Genomic DNA, 17,319 nt, shown 5'->3' with positions numbered 1-17,319 from the left:
CATTCTCAAGTGTCCCCACTATTTGTCCACTGATAAAGAAACCATATAATACCCATAAATAGTCCCGAATTACCAGATGCCCGCTTTGTAGTTACTACACATATCTGCTTGAAATGACCTATTTCTTCCTGCTTATCGCACTAAGACAAACAATTCAAGCCTCTTCAGGCCGGCACATTTGAAATTTGATTCTGGCTACTTATCTACAACTTAAGTGTCCATTTAAGGAAGATTCCCTTACGGGATTTGAGTGATAAGCCCTCCACGAGGATGTTCACAATTAAGCATACAGCTTAATCTTAAGTGACCTTAAATGAGATGACGTACAAGGGTCTTTACTATACGGTTTTGCTAAATATTTATTTGATTATCTCACTGGAACTTCTCGCCGTGATTCACTGGACCGTTGTTTGCTATCAGCTAATGCATTATCCCAGTGGACTCTGAGGAGTGTGATCAGTTAATAAATAATGTCCAGGGTCTTTGTTGTTTCAGGAGAAGGTATTTAACTTTCTTTCTTTTTTTGGGGGGGGTGGGTGGTTGGGTTGTGGGTATTTTGACACACTGGCAACCTCAACCAACCATGGTGCGCTTATTTTCTTACTCTCAAAAAAGAAGGAACATTTGAATCGTTCGCTTTGTTTCTTTTTCCTTTTTGCCTCTGTTTTACGCACTCGGTATACACTCGCACCATCACACTATGTGAAATCTCACAACATATCAAACCGTAAATATACAACAATTGCCATATCCGGTTAACTTGATGAGAGTTACTGCACTGTGTAGAGGGGACAGCTTTAACCCATTGATTTGATACAATTTAAAAGATTTGTGAGATATATCCATTTGTATACAATAAGCCTGGGAATCTATGGTTAAGGTGAGTGCTATTATGATAAATATGGTAATTTGCTTATTTGTTAGATTGATTAGAAGACTTCGCTATAGCAGGTCAAACACTGTCAAATAGACTCCATGTAGCAAGGACATGGTGGAATCATTAATTTACGCAACAGTGATGATTATTTTCATATACAGCCCAGGAAAGAATTTAAGAGACCACTGCACCTTTTTCTTTCCTTTGCAAAAAAGTCAAAAAGGAAGGTTTTGAGTGTAGTGCAGAAGGGTTAAAATTAAGAGACTACTGCAAATTGAACCCTTCTGTTCTTCACTCAAAACTTTCCGTTTAAACTTTTTTGGAAAGAAAGAAAAAGGTGCAGTGGTCCCTTAATTTCTTCCAGAGCTGTATGTGTCCCACAATACAATTGATTTCAGACTACTCAGAACTCTGTATTTAAAAAACTGGCAAAACTGGTTCTTATCGAGTCAGAAAACGATTGGGGTCAACTGGTAGATAGAGTAACTGGTGGATTTATTTTCATGGTGCATTGGAGATGATCGTGATTAATGTAGCCTACAAAATAATTATATATACAAATTTCAGTGGATTCAAATTATTCAGAACTCAAGGTCTTCAAAAAAGAAAATACCTCTCATCAGGTCAAACTGGTTCTTAATGCCAGTGTACCAAAACAAAAGAAAACAAAAGAAAACCTGACCAAGTTGATCATTTGCCCAGAGCCTATGCAATAGCTGACTTTAATTTATTGTCGCTCGTGGCATATACTGTATTTGCAATTAAATCAGGATGTTTGTTTAGTGAATCTCAGTATGGAAGTGTCAGCTTATTCTGTGATTTGTATGGTAAATTGACAACACAAATATCTTACACTGATCCAAGACCAGGCATGACTATAGAAAAGGCCTCATTTTCAGCCCCTGGTATTCAAAGCCCTGACTGTTGTGAAGCTCATGTGACGCTCCTGGACTTTGTTTCTGGATGTTCTGGGGGCCGTCCGAATTGGTGGTCCTTTCTGTACCAGCACTCGGTCCGGGTCTACAGCACTCGGTCCGGGTCTACAGCACTCTGGCCGGGTCTACAGCACTCGGTCCGGGTCTACAGCACTCTGGCCGGGTCTACAGCACTCGGTCCGGGTCTACAGCACTCTGGCCGGGTCTGAACCATATGTTCCGGACCTGTGTGCTCCGATCTTTCCCACGTGTCACATTTTCCTCCCTGGATGATTCAGGCCTGAATCTGGAGAATGCACAACAACACTTTGGGAATGCCAGTATGTCTCTTTTCTCTCCCGCTGTTTAAACACAGGTTAATGAGTAGGCCGTTTCAGTCCTGTGAACAGCAGGCTGGCACTGAAGTACCAACGCCCTCCAGAAAAAGTGGAAATGCCTACCTCTATAAAGCAGGATTCACCCTAGAGAGCTACTGTACTGTAGGTTGTCTCTCCAACCCTAATCTAAAACAATTTACTCTAACAACTTGGTGGATTGAAAAGATAAATCAGTTTAATAACAACTTGGCAATGTGGACTAATGTTGAATACTTAGCACAGTGAGATTGTGTAAAAGCTAGCAAGACCAAAAAAAGGTTAAACTTGTAGATCTACCATCTGCAGGTTGCTGGAAAAACCATAATTGCAGTAAGTTTGAAATGTCACTCATATTCACAACGTAGCTCTTGGTCTTGAACGGGTACCTTCTCTATAACTATTTTAAATGCTCAATTGATTAAATGGGAGGTATTTGGAGACAGTGCTGCTCTTGGAGAGGTAACTATACCAACAACAAAACACAGCACTATATGCAGTCTGGCTGTCTACAGGTTACTCCAAAAGTAAACAGACTGGTGAGAACACCACTGTTGATTCAAATAGAACATTTTGTGACTAAATAATTGTGTTTCCAACTCTGGTTAGAGCAGCACAAGATGGGTTATGGTTGTTGAGTTTATTTATTAGTAAATTCATTCATAATGTCCCATCAGGCTTACTACTTCTTCCTCAAAAACTCAAAGAAACACTTGGATTTCCACTGACCAGCAAGTCAAATAGTTTATTACTAGAATAGTTCTTACACAATTTTTTGAACTAAAATTTGTTTCTTTTTTTAACTACTTTTTTAAACTAAATTAGTTATTATTATACATTATAGACAAATATACATCTGAATTAAATGTAGGAAGAAATTAACTTCCAATTAACTACACCCACACGCTTGCCTATAACACATAATCAATCTTAAAAAATATATAAAATTTCTGCTTCTCCTGTTATTCATGTTTCTGTGGGGGAAGTCTGGGGATGTTAATCACACATTTTAGTATTTAGTGTATTAAAGTGGAACTTAAAACATGCTTCCAAACAACACTGTGGTCAGAGCTGCTTAACGGTTTTAACATTGAGGTTCAGCAGCTGAATATTGTTCAGTTGAGGACGGCCTCAGTGCCCTAACTTGAATCCAAAGTGAGACTGCTTAGCTTAAAGGGGCCATGTGTAATATTGTTAATTGTAGCCTGAATACAAGCATAAATGACAAGAATAAATCTGTAGTTAATGTTTTAAATGTTACAGATATTTATTTTCTACAAAGAAAATTCTGAATCCTTGAGACATTCCCACTTTAAACATCACATTGAACTGTATTAGTTCACATTGACTTATATTTGCTTTAGACTCTCACAGTACTATCCCTCCCCATCTAAAACCATCCTAGACTAGTTAATACTATTCCTGTCTTGTTCAGTAAGGGATCAGGAGGTTTGAAGTTGTGTTATTGTCAGAAAAAGGTCACAAAAAGGTATTTCATGCCATCCTAAGTAAGTGACATGACTGGGGACTACAGTAGCAGCATAATTTGTAATACCAGCGTTTTTTAAACCTTGATGCCCGACAGTTTGAGACTTGTTCAGGACTATTCTGTCTGTATGTTTAGCATATACCACCACTTCTGTATTAATGCACAGAGATGTTGATAAGAGGTTAACAGCCATGCATCAACGAGAACCCTAAGAAAAGGTTTAATAAATTGTTAAAATTACACCTACACTATCACAGCTCCATTTATAAAATCTATCCATAGCAGACATGGCATGGTTTCGCTCTTCTGTGTTATGTTGCTTTTGTATCTGTTGCTGGGAGTTTATGTGAAGAAGAGTAGGCTGAGAGGATTGAATAGTGAGCATGAGAACAGCTGGGGGAAAGAGGCTACAGATGTGTGTTGACAAATTGGGGGGGGGGGGTACGGTGCATTTGGAAAGTATTCAGACCTCTTCACTTTTTCGTATTTTGTTACGTTTTGTTACATTACTTATTCTAAAATGATTTCAAAAGATTTTTTTCGGTCTACACACAGTACCTCATAATGGACAAGCAAAAACAGTATTCTGTAAGTATACAAATGTTTGTAATAAAAGTTAGTAAAAACCGTTTTTTGCTTGGTGATTGTGGTGTATTGTGTGTAGATTGATGAGGTGGAAAAAAATGTAATCCATTTTAGAACAAGGCTGTAAATGATGGGACTTTGAAAGCACTTTGACTTCTGGCGAATGAATCTACTGTTTTCTTTTTTTTTTTTACCAAGATTAGCAAACACACCACATTAGTTTTTCTGTGTCAGTATTTTCATATACTGTGGGGCCAAAAAGTATTTAGTCAGCCACCAATTGTGCAGGTTCTCCCCCTTAAAAAGATGAGAGAGGCCTGTAATTTTCATCATAGGTACACTTCAACTATGAGAGACAAAATGAGGAAAAGAAATCCAGAAAATCACATTGTAGGATTTTTAATGAATTTATTGGTAAATTATGGTGGAAAATAAGTATTTGGTCACCTACAAACGATCAAGATTTCTGGCTCTCACAGACCTGTAACTTCTTCTTTAAGAGGCTCCTCTGTCCTCCACTTGTTACCTGTATTAATGGCACCTGTTTGAACTGGTTATCAATATAAAAGACACCTGTCCACAACCTCAAACAGTCACACTCCAAACTCCACTATGGCCAAGACCAAAGAGCGTTCAAAGGACACCAGAAACAAAACTGTAGACCTGCACCAGGCTGGGAAAACTGAATCTGCAATAGGTAAGCAGCTTGGTGTGAAGAAATCAACTGTGGGAGCAACTATAAGAAAATGGAAGACATACAAGACCACTAATAATCTCACCCGTTCCGGGGCTCCACGCAAGATCTCACCCCGTGGGGTCAAAATGATCACAAGAACGTTGAGCAAAAATCCCAGAACCACACAGGGGGACCTAGTGAATGACCTGCAGAGAGCTGGGACCAATGTAACAAAGGCTACTATCAGTAACACACTACGCCACCAGGGACTCCAATCCTGTAGTGCCAGAAGTGTCCCCCTGCTTAAGCCAGTACATGTCCAGGCCCATCTGAGGTTTGCTAGAGAGCATTTGGATAATTCAGAAGAGGATTGGGAGAATGTCATATGGTCAGATGAAACAAAAATATAACTTTTTGGTAAAAACTCAACTTGTCGTGTTTGGAGGAGAAAGAATGTAAAGGAAATAATGAATGGGGCCATGTATTGTGAGATTTTGAGTGAAAACCTCCTTCCATCAGCAAGGACATTGAAGACGAAACGTGGCTGGGTCTTTCAGCATGACAATGATCCCAAACACACCGCCCAGGCAACGAAGGAGTGGCTTCATAAAAAGCATTTCAAGGTCCTGGAGTGGCCTCGCCAGTCACCAGATCTCACATAGAAAATCTTTGGAGGGAGTTGAAAGTCTGTGTTGCCCAGCGACAGCCCCAAAACATCACTGCTCTAGAGGAGACCAGCAACATTGTGTGAAAACCTTGTGAAGACTTACAGAAAACGTTTGACCTCTGTCATTGCCAACAAATGGGTATATAACAAAGAATTGAGATGAACTTTTGTTATTGACCAAATAATTGTTTTCCACCATCATTTACCAATAAATTCATTATAAATCCTACAATGTGATTTTCTGGATTTTTTTTCTCATTTTGTCTCTCATAGTAAAATACAATTACCTGTCTCTCTCACCTTTTTAAGTGGGAGAACTTGCACAATTGGTGGCTGACTAAATACTTTTTTGCCCCACTGTACATTGTGACCTGAATCAACTACTTCCTCTAGAAATAAGTTATTTCATATAGTTTTCAATTAAAGTAAAAATGTGTATGTCTTATTTCAATTAAAGATATGTACAATGTTAAATAAATGGGATAATATTTCATTAAAATAAACATTTACATTTTAGTCAACACTCTAATCCAAAGTCATTACGGCTCAATTCATGTTTGTTATTTTGACCTTGTTGGCTCTGGGATTTACACCAGCGATCTTTCAGTTTTCAAATTAGGCTATTACCCAGACACTTTCCAAGTTTGCTTCCAAATGTATTCCAATACTTTAAAAAAATATATATAAATCTTGTCTTCCCAGTAAAAATAGCTAAAAACCTACTTTGAAATTAATGTAAAAGTAATTGTAATATTTTGATTAGTATTTAAACCCAGGTCTGGCACTGCTGCTATCTGTTGCACAAGGGCAGCTTCTGTAAACAATTTGGTTGGAATGGATGTACAATAATAGTTGTCTTTGTGATGTTTCTCCTTAAATATTTGAATGAAGTAGTTTCATGTTAAGTTAAGACTTGTGTCCGTATGCAGGGGTGTCTTTACTCCTCAATGTAAACAAGATCTTTCTGAGAGGATTAAAAGTTTTCCTTGGTATTTGAGGGTTTACCTCCAATTGATCCTTGTGGCTTTTCCCCAGGCTACGGGGAAGGAGAAGTAGTCTCTATAAGAGTGGAAAGCATTTTGTATTTGATGCAGTGTTGAAGAGAATTCAGGTTTTGTTGTCAACAACCATCACTTTTCTTGTTAAGGAAACTTCAGGTTTTCTGTGCCCCTTTCTTTAACTTCGGAGTCCACCACCGAGAGAAAGTTCCCCCAGGGAGTAGAGTTCTTCACGCGGTAATAAGGGGAAATTGGACTGCTCTTGTGGACTAAAAGAATTGCCAAGAATTCCCAAACAAACCAAAAAAACACATCGTTCCGCTCAAAGTATTTCCCTGTTGATTTCCAGTGTGTTACTGTTTGTGTTTGCATGACAGAGCCCAAACCATTCTGTGCACAGATGAGATGGCTGCTTTTGAATTATCTTACCCTGTGTTCTTTCCACCAGTTCTTGGACAGAGTTTTGACGTTGTAGACCCAGACAGAGTGCTGGTACAGAAAGCTTTTAGGTCAGCACACATGGCCGACACATGGCAAGGTCTGTCCCCCCAGGGGTCTGTCTCTCTACAGCACTGGGCCCTCAACCAACAGAGTTTCAGGGCCTGCTAGGTGCAGAGACACTGTGCTTTCAGTAGGTGACAATCCACCAAAGTCTATTTTCCTAGATTTAAAGAGATTTGGCATGGCTATGGGTAGGCAATTTTGTACAGATGAGTCTTGAGGCGTTGCTGGAAGATGGGGATAGTCTCGGAGTCATGGATTGTTTCAGAGAGAGTTTCAGAGCCTAGGAGCAACCCCTGGGGAATGCCCTGTCACCAAAGCCTTTGAGCTTGGGGATTATGAGGTGGCCTGCAGTACTAGAACAGAGCGTGTGTGTTGGTTGATTGGGAAGAAGAAATTCGTAGAGGCAGGCTGGGGTAGTATTGTTTAGGGCTTTATATGTCAGTAGGAGGATCTTGTAGTTGATGCGTTGGGCGATAGGAAGCCAGTGTAACTCACAGAGGATAGGGGTGATATGCTGCCAGGACTTGGTATGTGTGAGTAGTCTGGCCGCAGAGTTTCGAACCATTTGTAGTTTATGGAGGGATGTAGATTTGATGCCGGTGAGTTGGGAGTTGCAGTGGTCAAGATGGGAGGTTATGAATGCATGTATTAGGGTTTCAGCAGCAGGATGGGAGAGGGATTGTCTGAGTTTGGCCATGTTGCGAAGATGGAAGAATTAAGATTTTACAGTCTGTTTGACGTGCTGATCAAAGGAGAGTGTAGAGTCCAGAATGACGCCAAGGTTACGTGTGTGGGGGGATGGAGAAACAACGGTGTCATGGATGCTGAGATTGAAGGTGCCAGCTTTGGTGAGGGTGGATTTGGTTCCAATGAGTATGAGTTCTGTTATGTCACTGTTTAGTTTGAGGAAGTTGTCTTTCATCCATGCATTTATTGCAGTCAGGCAGGATTCAATATGGGTCAGAGGTGGGTTGGTGAGAGACTTGGTGGCTAGATATAGAGAAGCGGCAATCCAATACGACGCCAGCAGATACTCTCAATCGCAAGTAGAGATGCACTTTTCCCTGTGGCCCTGACTTTTGCCATAACTCAGAAGTTTTCATGTCAGTGTCTTTGGGATCATTGTTTGGTTATATGATGAAAAGCCTTCCAATGTGTACGCAGAGATTTGCTGGTACTTTAGCAGACAAGACGTCTTTCCGTCTTTTTAATGACGTTCCCAATTGTGTTTTGGTATAAGGATTGTTCAGCCTCATAATGGCTTCCTTGACTTTCACTGACACCTCTTTGGTGGCGGGCACCAATAGCTGACTCCAAATGCAAAGCCAATCAATCGTGTTTATGTAGATGTCAGAATGTATTCTGCTGGCTGCTACCATCAACAGTTACATCCATTAACACAATAAGCCTGACTCCTAGAGAGGGTTCTTGATCCGCCAGACAGCTGTTGTTTTTAGCAGACAAGACGTCTTTCCGTCTTTTTAATGACGTTCCAAATGATGTTTTGGTTTTAAGGATTTTTCAGCCTCATAATGGGTTCCTTCACTTTCATTGACACCAATTTGTTGGCGGGCACCAATAGCTGACTCCAAATGCGAAGCCAATGAATCAATCAAATGTTTTTTATTAATCCCTTTTTACATCAACAATTGTCACAAAGTGCTTATAGAGACACCCAGCATGAAACCCTAAAGAGCAAGCAACGAGAAATTGATGCACAGTGGCTGGGAAAAACTAGAAATGTAGAGAGGAGCCAGACTGATAGATGGCCAATCATTTTCTGGCTATCGGATGAAGAGTACGAGTACCTTTTTGGTCCACAGAATCCAGATCAACCAGGTAAACAAAAGGACAGGGACGACCAGATGGGCTGTTGGCAGTGACAGCAGGAATCATCAGGCAGCAACTAGATTTCGGATCCAAAACAATGCAGCATTTAATTTAGATTGACCACCTGTCACAAATGAGTGCAATGTGAACAAGTGGGACTAAGAAAATGAGGTCTGGGGATACAGTTGTCCTGTCCAAACATAATCACAGACAAGACCAATCAAGTCCTGCAAGTCCTGCCTTGCCAACACAAAGCCTAGTATCACGACAAGAGATCGACCGCTCTCTTATTCCTTTACAAATGATGTGACAGAATACAGCTGACTAACCATGAACCCCTTTCAGGCCAATTGAACCCCTTTCAGGTCTATAATATGTGTACAATTACCCTCAAATAAATTCAGACTATATTTTACCCCATAGTAATTGTCTTCGATTCCCAGCTTTTGGAGTTTGGAGCCAAAAGAATCGGACAAATCTGTATAGGCATAAATGAGAGTGTTTTTCAAAGCGCTCCTATGATCCATTGCAGTAAAGGCTTGTTTCACATGAATTTAAATGTAACTATACAAAGACGCATTTTCAAAATACAAAAAATGCATTGACTAATGATCCACAGTACAACCACTTTAAAATAATTTGATGCGTTATCACAGAATCTTAAATAAAGTGCTTAGATGGTAGGCTGCCCCAGATCACTGATGTTTCTCCAATCGAACTGAGATTGTCTTCTGAGGAACACACACGAAATGCCAATGACCTGTAACCTATAGATTCAATGGATTAAACTGAGCTAAAATTAATTCATCTTTGCCTTTTTTGATTAATGAACTGTTCCTTGCCTCAAATACGTCTGTTTTTCATTTTTTCTTGTTCATTATTTAAATAAAATGTTTTTAATGTAATGAGATTACAAATGCAATAATAGGCTTTGAGCGGAAAGTATCACCTCAAGATTTAAGAACAAATCCTTCTCAGACGGGAAACTTCTGTCCTAGTATTTTGTCTGACCTAATATCAATATAGTCCCCTTGAAGATCATTGAAAGAAACATGTTTTGAACATATTTCTGGTGTAGTGTAGTGTTGTATAATGCTTTGGCTTGTGTTCTCAGTGTTATACAACACAGACCTCAGGCCAGGCACAAATACTTCTGTTGTTTGAACAGTCCTCCCTGGTTGGCACGAGAAGACTTAGGGTAAATACTATCCATCTTGTTACGCTTGTTGTGTTGCAATGGATGTGAAATATGATATGATTTTAGTTAAGATAGATTTACAACCTCTGACACAATCTCTGTTCCAAATAATTGACAAGTAATTGATAAAATAAAGCAAATACACATTACAAGCTGACAGAATATTACAAAAATGTTGAGTAGAATTCTTTCAGAGTGTTGCAACACGATTCTTCTAAGAGGAAATTCCCTTGTTTTGTTCATGGTGGTGGAAAACATGGTCGGGCAACACAAGTGTTAAACAGGGCTGAGCAGTGTTCTCTGCCAGCCAACCATGCCTTTCAAAGTTACTGAGATCTATCAGCTTACTGTGTCTAAAGTTTAAGATAAAACATCACACTTGAAACAGTTACTAATCTCTCCCCCTTTCTCCAAAATGAAACTTGCTGATTTGTAATTATCTGCTTATCACTTTGCTCCCTGGAAAAATTTTGTTTTTCCAGGGACACCTGAGTGGAATTTTTTTTTTTTCAATGCACTGTGCTTCTTTACCTTAAATTACTTGTGTTTCCTAGTCTTTTTGCCAATACCTGTAGATGTTAAATCCATCTTAAGCCAATAATTCTATGTAATATCCCAGTATTATACAATTGTGATTCAGGTGTGGACCCAAAGTCTGGCTTCCACAACAAACATTAAACAACGAGCCTCCGCTCTAAAACTAATCTGTTTTAGATCACCAAAACAAAATCCTATGATAAAAATTCCAGGGATGTGTTGCCATTATATAACCAGCTGAATCTGACCTAAACCCCGGTAGGTAGAAAATAACACTGATCTTCAGACGACAAATAAAACACAGGCAATCTGTCCAAACATCCTCTGGGTTTTTTACAACCTAATAAGACTGTCATTACTCTGAGGTCGCTGGTATGCATCAGAGAGATGCTGCTAGAGAACACAAGCCCCATCAGGTAGCAGGCAGTGGATGAACAAGGTTTGGTGGGTGTTTTCAGCCTCTTGAAGCTGATCCCCTGGGGCACAAGAAAAATGGATGAGTGAAATGAAAAACAGGACTCCTGGCATTTAACAGGCGGGTTGGGTGCGGGGGGGGCAGCTAGATACATCCCTTAGCAATCATATTATGGACATTCACCATTAAACCCCAAAGGTGCCATGTTCTTATTATGGGCTGGTTGCCAATGTTAATTACCACAGTAAAACATTTCACTGTCAGATATACCACAGCTTTCAGACAATAAGCATTCAGGGCTCAGGCAGAACATAGTTCAGAATGAAAGGGGACAGACTCATCAGAAGGAGAACATGTTGTAACTGTTATATTATATTATTACTATGAGCAGCGTAGCTGATGGGCCTGTTTCAGACTTCCTCAAGCGAACTTCTATTGTCTCAAACCTACAATAAAGTACAATCTGCGTGCCATGTGTGGATTTTCTATAACACTACAACACATATCTTGTAACAGTAATGAACAGCTTCGCCAACACCTACGCATTTCTTACATGACAGTTGAAACGCAGGCTACAAAGACTACAGACTTTAACTCCAGGGTGCGTGGACGTGTGTTTGCATGGGTGAGTGGGTGTGTATGTGTGAGGGTGTGTGTGTGCTATTCCCGCACGCCTGTGTGTTGCTTCTGCTCAAAGCATGTGTTATCAGAGAGAAAAAATTCTATTTTGCTGCTGTTATTGTATTTTAAGAATCAGATTTTCGACCCACACCTGCGCACGCTAGCTCCATGGACAAGCCCCTTCATGTCTGCTTCCGCTCTGACCTCTCACTGAGCCAAAACTCTCACCATGATGCTTGGGGCTCATATTTGCTGTTCCTCATAGGTAATACCACAGGAAGGCTTATTGAGTGTGTTCTATGCATTTGTACATCTATAGAACAATGAAGATGTAAGAATTAACTAAGGAGTTGGGAAAAGCTGGGAAAAAGGAAAGGCGTTACTTCTGTACTCATGTCAATGTATGACAGGCAATGATGGGGTCTTTGTGAATGGAGAAGGGAGTGTATAACCAGTCTGTTTGCTTTTAGGCATTTTATGGGTAAGTAGTCATGTTGCAGGAAAATGATCCCAGTATACAGGAAACATTCCCAGGACTTCATATAGAACTAACCCGGAACATAGTAGACATACAAGACACGTTTCACAAGAAAACCAAAAATGTATGGGGGAAAATGGCGAATATGAACAATTTACTATCTACTGTGTCACTATGCGAATATCTACTATCTCACTGAGGAAGAGCAGGGTGGAGCTAGCGCGAATGCTGTATCATCTGGTTATGCTGCGCAAGCCAACGTGTCGTCTTGGGTGGAGATGTTTGAAAGGTTCAAATTTAAAACCTGCAACTGACTTTCATCGCATAAAATGTATAAGGTTTGTATCAACATTTACTGAGGTTCCCCAATGTTGTGTTCATCTGTTTCTCCCCCAGGCAATCCTTATTCCACCAGGTTCTGTCAAATCCTTTTAGGTGGGGGGGAGACATATATAAGCAGATGATTGGTGGGATGAGAGCCTATCTCCAGCGAATCAGGTCATCTTATCTCACTCTGATTATTAGATTAGATTCAACTTTAATATCACTGGAAAATTGTTTGCATCATTAGTGTATGCACAAGAGTGCTGTCAATGTCTTGACTCTAGGCTTTGCATCTGTATTTTAAATAATTTGCTGGTGCAACATAAAGACCAAGTGTAAACGCAAGTCAAGCTGGCCTTTGTGAGACAGATGAATCAGAATAATAAAATACAAAACATTAGGCCTGTCAAAATTAGCTGTTAGTTACATGAAAAACAAAGAAAGTCCTGGTGATCTCAACATCTGCAGATGACCTGTTAGACCATGGAAGATCATTATAGTGGAAGACCAAAGAATCGAGTGAAGAACAAAACCTTAACAATAGTCCAACTGTTACAACCGGCCTGTAACGTGCCAGCTGTTGCATTTCTATGTTCAAATATTTTGGTTCTGTTTGTTCTGTTTCTATGTTCTTTGATTGAGTTTAACTGCATCTCATTGACCCCTTGTTATCTGTCTATTTAGTTTCCCTGTTCCCTGCGTTTGGTGCTGGTCATTGTTTTATTGTGACGTTGCAATTCGTCTCTTTTGTTTGGTTCACGTCTATTACATTCAGAGCATTGAAAGCAAGTTAGCCTTTCAATAAAAGAACCTGTGCTATTCACCTCTGCGCCTGGGTCCTGCCTCTACAAGCCGTGAAACCAACAGATCAGGAAATCTCCATTGATGTGTCAAATACTACCACACCTGTGGGTGTGCATCAGCAAAACTACAGATGTTAAACCACAAGGTGTAAACCACTAATAAGCCTCAAGGACAAAACACAAAGTTTAGAGTAAAAAAAAGACCTAAAAGAGCCTGTTAAGTTCTGGAGCAAAGGTCTTATGGACAGATGACACAAAGACTAACCTGTACTAGAATGGAAGAAATTGTCAAGTGTGGAGAAAAAGATACTGCCCATTATCCAATGTTTACCGCCTTGATTGTGAAACATGATGGATGTAATGTCAAGGCTTGGGCTTATATGGAGCTCTCAGTGGAACTGGTTCACTGAGGATGTGACTGGCAGAAAAACACTAGTAGGAATTCTGAAGTATGTAGATACTTTGTGTCTGCTCAGATACAACTGAAGTGGCCTTAAACCCATCAGACAGGACAAATCATGCAGCACAACACCCACCTCAAACACCCTGCCCATTGCTACCAGGAGGTTAAATGGACCCTCATTTACTAATGTTGCGTACAAACAGAAATGTTCGATAACCATGCGTGCGATCATTTCTAAGCAATTGTGGGATTTATCCGTTTTTTACTTATACATGAGAATGTGCGTGAATTCAATCACACCTCTGACCATGCACAGCACCTCGTGGTATAAAAGTAAAACTGCTAATGAAATACCATCCACCAAATAGAGAAAGGATTGACATGCTGGACCAAATCATAAACTATGAAGAAAAAAGATAATACATTAAATAGTTTATTCAAGTATTGCTTTTATAGACACTTAAGTGAATAATAGATTTCTCAGGGTGCTATCGAATTCATAAACATGAAACAGTTAAAGCCTCAGTGAATAATTAAGTAACTTAAAAAGAGAATGGAATGTAAGGCAATGTTTGAGGCAATTTAGTTGAACCAGTTAAATAATATAAAAGCCAACACAGGAATTTTTAATTGTCCCAAATGGCAAGTCTTGCATTGCTGGAGGTTCTGGCACAAGCTGTATTACACAAGGAGCGTGCAGACTTATATGCTGAGAACCGCACTTAGTAGAAGATTTCATTTTCCATTTAATTTGTTATGTATATTTGTTATATTTATTGTCAATAAAAAATATTTAGATATGGTCTGAATATGGTTGTGAAAATGACGCTTGACCCGCCATCAGTTGGTGTGTCTGGTTTTCTTTCAGACACCAACTGACACTCCTCCTGTTACACTTATATCCTTTTTGTGGATCATCGTTTTATTTCTTTGCATATGTATTAAAATCAAACCATTTATTTTTAATTGAATTAACTGTTCTGCACACAGATTAGGCAGAATTCACCACAGCTCTAACCTGCTTCCAAGCAATATCTTTTCTCTTATCTGTAAAACCATTGCTGAGGGCTCCAAAAAGTATGTCTTATTTTGCTTCCACCTCAGTGATCAAAAGTTCTGTTTCTGCATGCAAATTTTTTTTTCTTTGTCTTTCATTTCTCCATGTTGGCAGACAGAAATTGGTGAAATTTCTTGCAGCATTAAAGGGAAAGTGTGTGACCATGAATGGTCATTTAGGGGGGTTCTTTATGTAAATGAGACATCAAACCTCTCTGTAAGGTCTGTGCCCTGTTCACTTCATTCCTCACCGGGAACCGGCGCACCTCCTAGACCGCAACCTTCCACTCCACATGAACGCATCACTCTTCTGACTGTGAAATATTGATTGTTAGCTCGCTGCATCTTTACTAAGCCCTCTTTCGGATTGCTACAGTTTTGGATTTTGTGTACCGACCTGCTCCTGCCCGATTTACCTTTTGACTCTGATTCCCAGTCTAGTCCCTATCTGTACTTTTGCCTGTCTGTTGGATTACAGTACTTTGACCTTCTGCCTGCCTGTGACCTGGACACCTGCTTAGCCCTCTTGTATCTCAGTTTGTATCGGTGCCTTCTGTGTATGACCCCAGCCTGTACGTCTGACCACGCTTCTACTGTTTCCGGTTGCCAATCAGAGCGGCGCACACCGCAACTGGAGCCACAAGACCTGCCTCCGTCTGGTATCGTTACAGAATACCTCACCGCAAAGATGGATCCAACGCAACTCCATGTGCGCCTCACGCAGCAAGAGGAACGGATGGAGGAGATCCGTCATCACCTACGCCTGTCGGCACCAACTCCTCATCCTCCATGCCCTCCAAATACGATGGAGCCCCAGGACACTGTAAAGGTGTGTGCACTTCCTTATGCAGTGCAGCCTCTATTTTGACCACCATCCTGCCCATTTCCATTCTGACAAGGACAAGGTGGAATTTCACTACTCACCGGCAGAGCCCTGGACTGGGCTGCCTCCCCCTGGTCAGCTAATACCCCTGAACTGGCCTCATCCACCCGGTTCACCTCCCTCTTCAAGGGGGTGTTTGACCACTCAGTGTCTGGTAGACCGTTGGGGGACCTTCTCTGCGACATCACTCAAGGCTGTCGCCCAGCTTCCGAGGACACTCTCGACTTTCGCACCCTGGCCGCTGGAAGCGGATGGAGCGAACCGGCTCTACTTGTCGTCCACCGCAGGGGTCTTAGCACAACTGCAAACAACTGGACTCAATTTTCAAACCATCCATCTGGGGGTCACCCATGACCTCCATTCACGGACCCATGCCTTCCCTACCTCCCACTCTTTGCCTAGAGTAAAAGGAAACCAATCCCCAGCTCTTACCAGCCCCCATTATGTGTCCAACGGAGCCCAATAAACACCCCCTGATTTGCCAATACATGTATCTATTCTAATTCATTAAAAAAATAAAAAATAACTGAGAAACACAGATGTGCATGCAAGCGTGCTTGTATGTTTGTGTGTGCGCTTGTGTATGTGTGTGAGTGTGTATGTGTGTGTGTGTGTATTTGTGTGTTTATGCACATGTAGGCATGGCATCCTTGGGCAAATTATCTGCGTCCCCTTTTAATCTATTTGTGTGTATTTGACCTTCAAGTCACCCTTCTCTCAGCAACCTGACTCATCTCCAGACCCACATTCCATCCTTCAGCTTCCTGCGGCCCCTCCCATCCATCTATATTGGCCCCTCTATTCCCTCATGGGTTTTTTTGAAAGGGTTCAAGCTGACTCTTAAGGGTGACATGTAGAGGTTAGTCTGGGAGAAATAACTTGGTGATAACTGAGTCCGTCCTAAGAGTTAGGGAGACAAAGTCTGGTGTCTTCACATAATGTATGTGTTATTGTCTATGTGCCATAGACCATCAGTGTCTTCCAGTTAAACAATCAAGTCACAATTCATCACATGGTTAGTTGATGTACCAACAATAGTCTTACTTTCTATAACTAAAATGTGGCATGTAACAGCTATCAGGAGACTAGAGAACAAAAGAGAAGCAAACAGATGTAACTAAGGTATTCATGTCACCAGCAGACATCTCACAAGCTCCCATAGAGCCAAAACAATGAAAACAAAAACACATTCCCCTAAACCTTTACATGAGTCCAGTCAACATTAAATTAGGGACAAACATATGGTCTCACTGCCCTTTTCATTGGTTTTGATTAATAGCCAACATTCTCCCTTAAAGGACAATAGAACATGTACAATATCGTTAACAAGTTGGAAAACCCTACGCTTTGTTGAAAACTGAGAATGTCCTGGCACAATTTACACAAGAAACTGCATTTTATTGAATTCCCGGTTAAAACATATTAATACCTGTTCTGACACCTCTAACAACAGAAACAGCCACTGAAAGAGACAAATGTTCCAATTCAACTGATTAACATCACAGGACAGGTTGGAGGCAGCTGTTACGAAACACCTCTTCACATCATACACAAATGCTAACATCTTCTCATTCCACCAAAATTCAATTTCCTTGCTGCAGAATCTGTCATTTCATATATCATCTCATACACTCTGTGCCATGGAATCGGAATATTACATTTTTCTATTCAGATGGTGCCACAGTGA

This window comes from Esox lucius, chromosome 13 (assembly GCF_011004845.1).
Source record: "Esox lucius isolate fEsoLuc1 chromosome 13, fEsoLuc1.pri, whole genome shotgun sequence".
NCBI classification, from domain to species: Eukaryota; Metazoa; Chordata; class Actinopteri; order Esociformes; family Esocidae; genus Esox; species Esox lucius.
The sequence above is the reverse complement of the archived record's forward strand: the minus strand, read 5'-3'. Positions refer to the sequence as shown.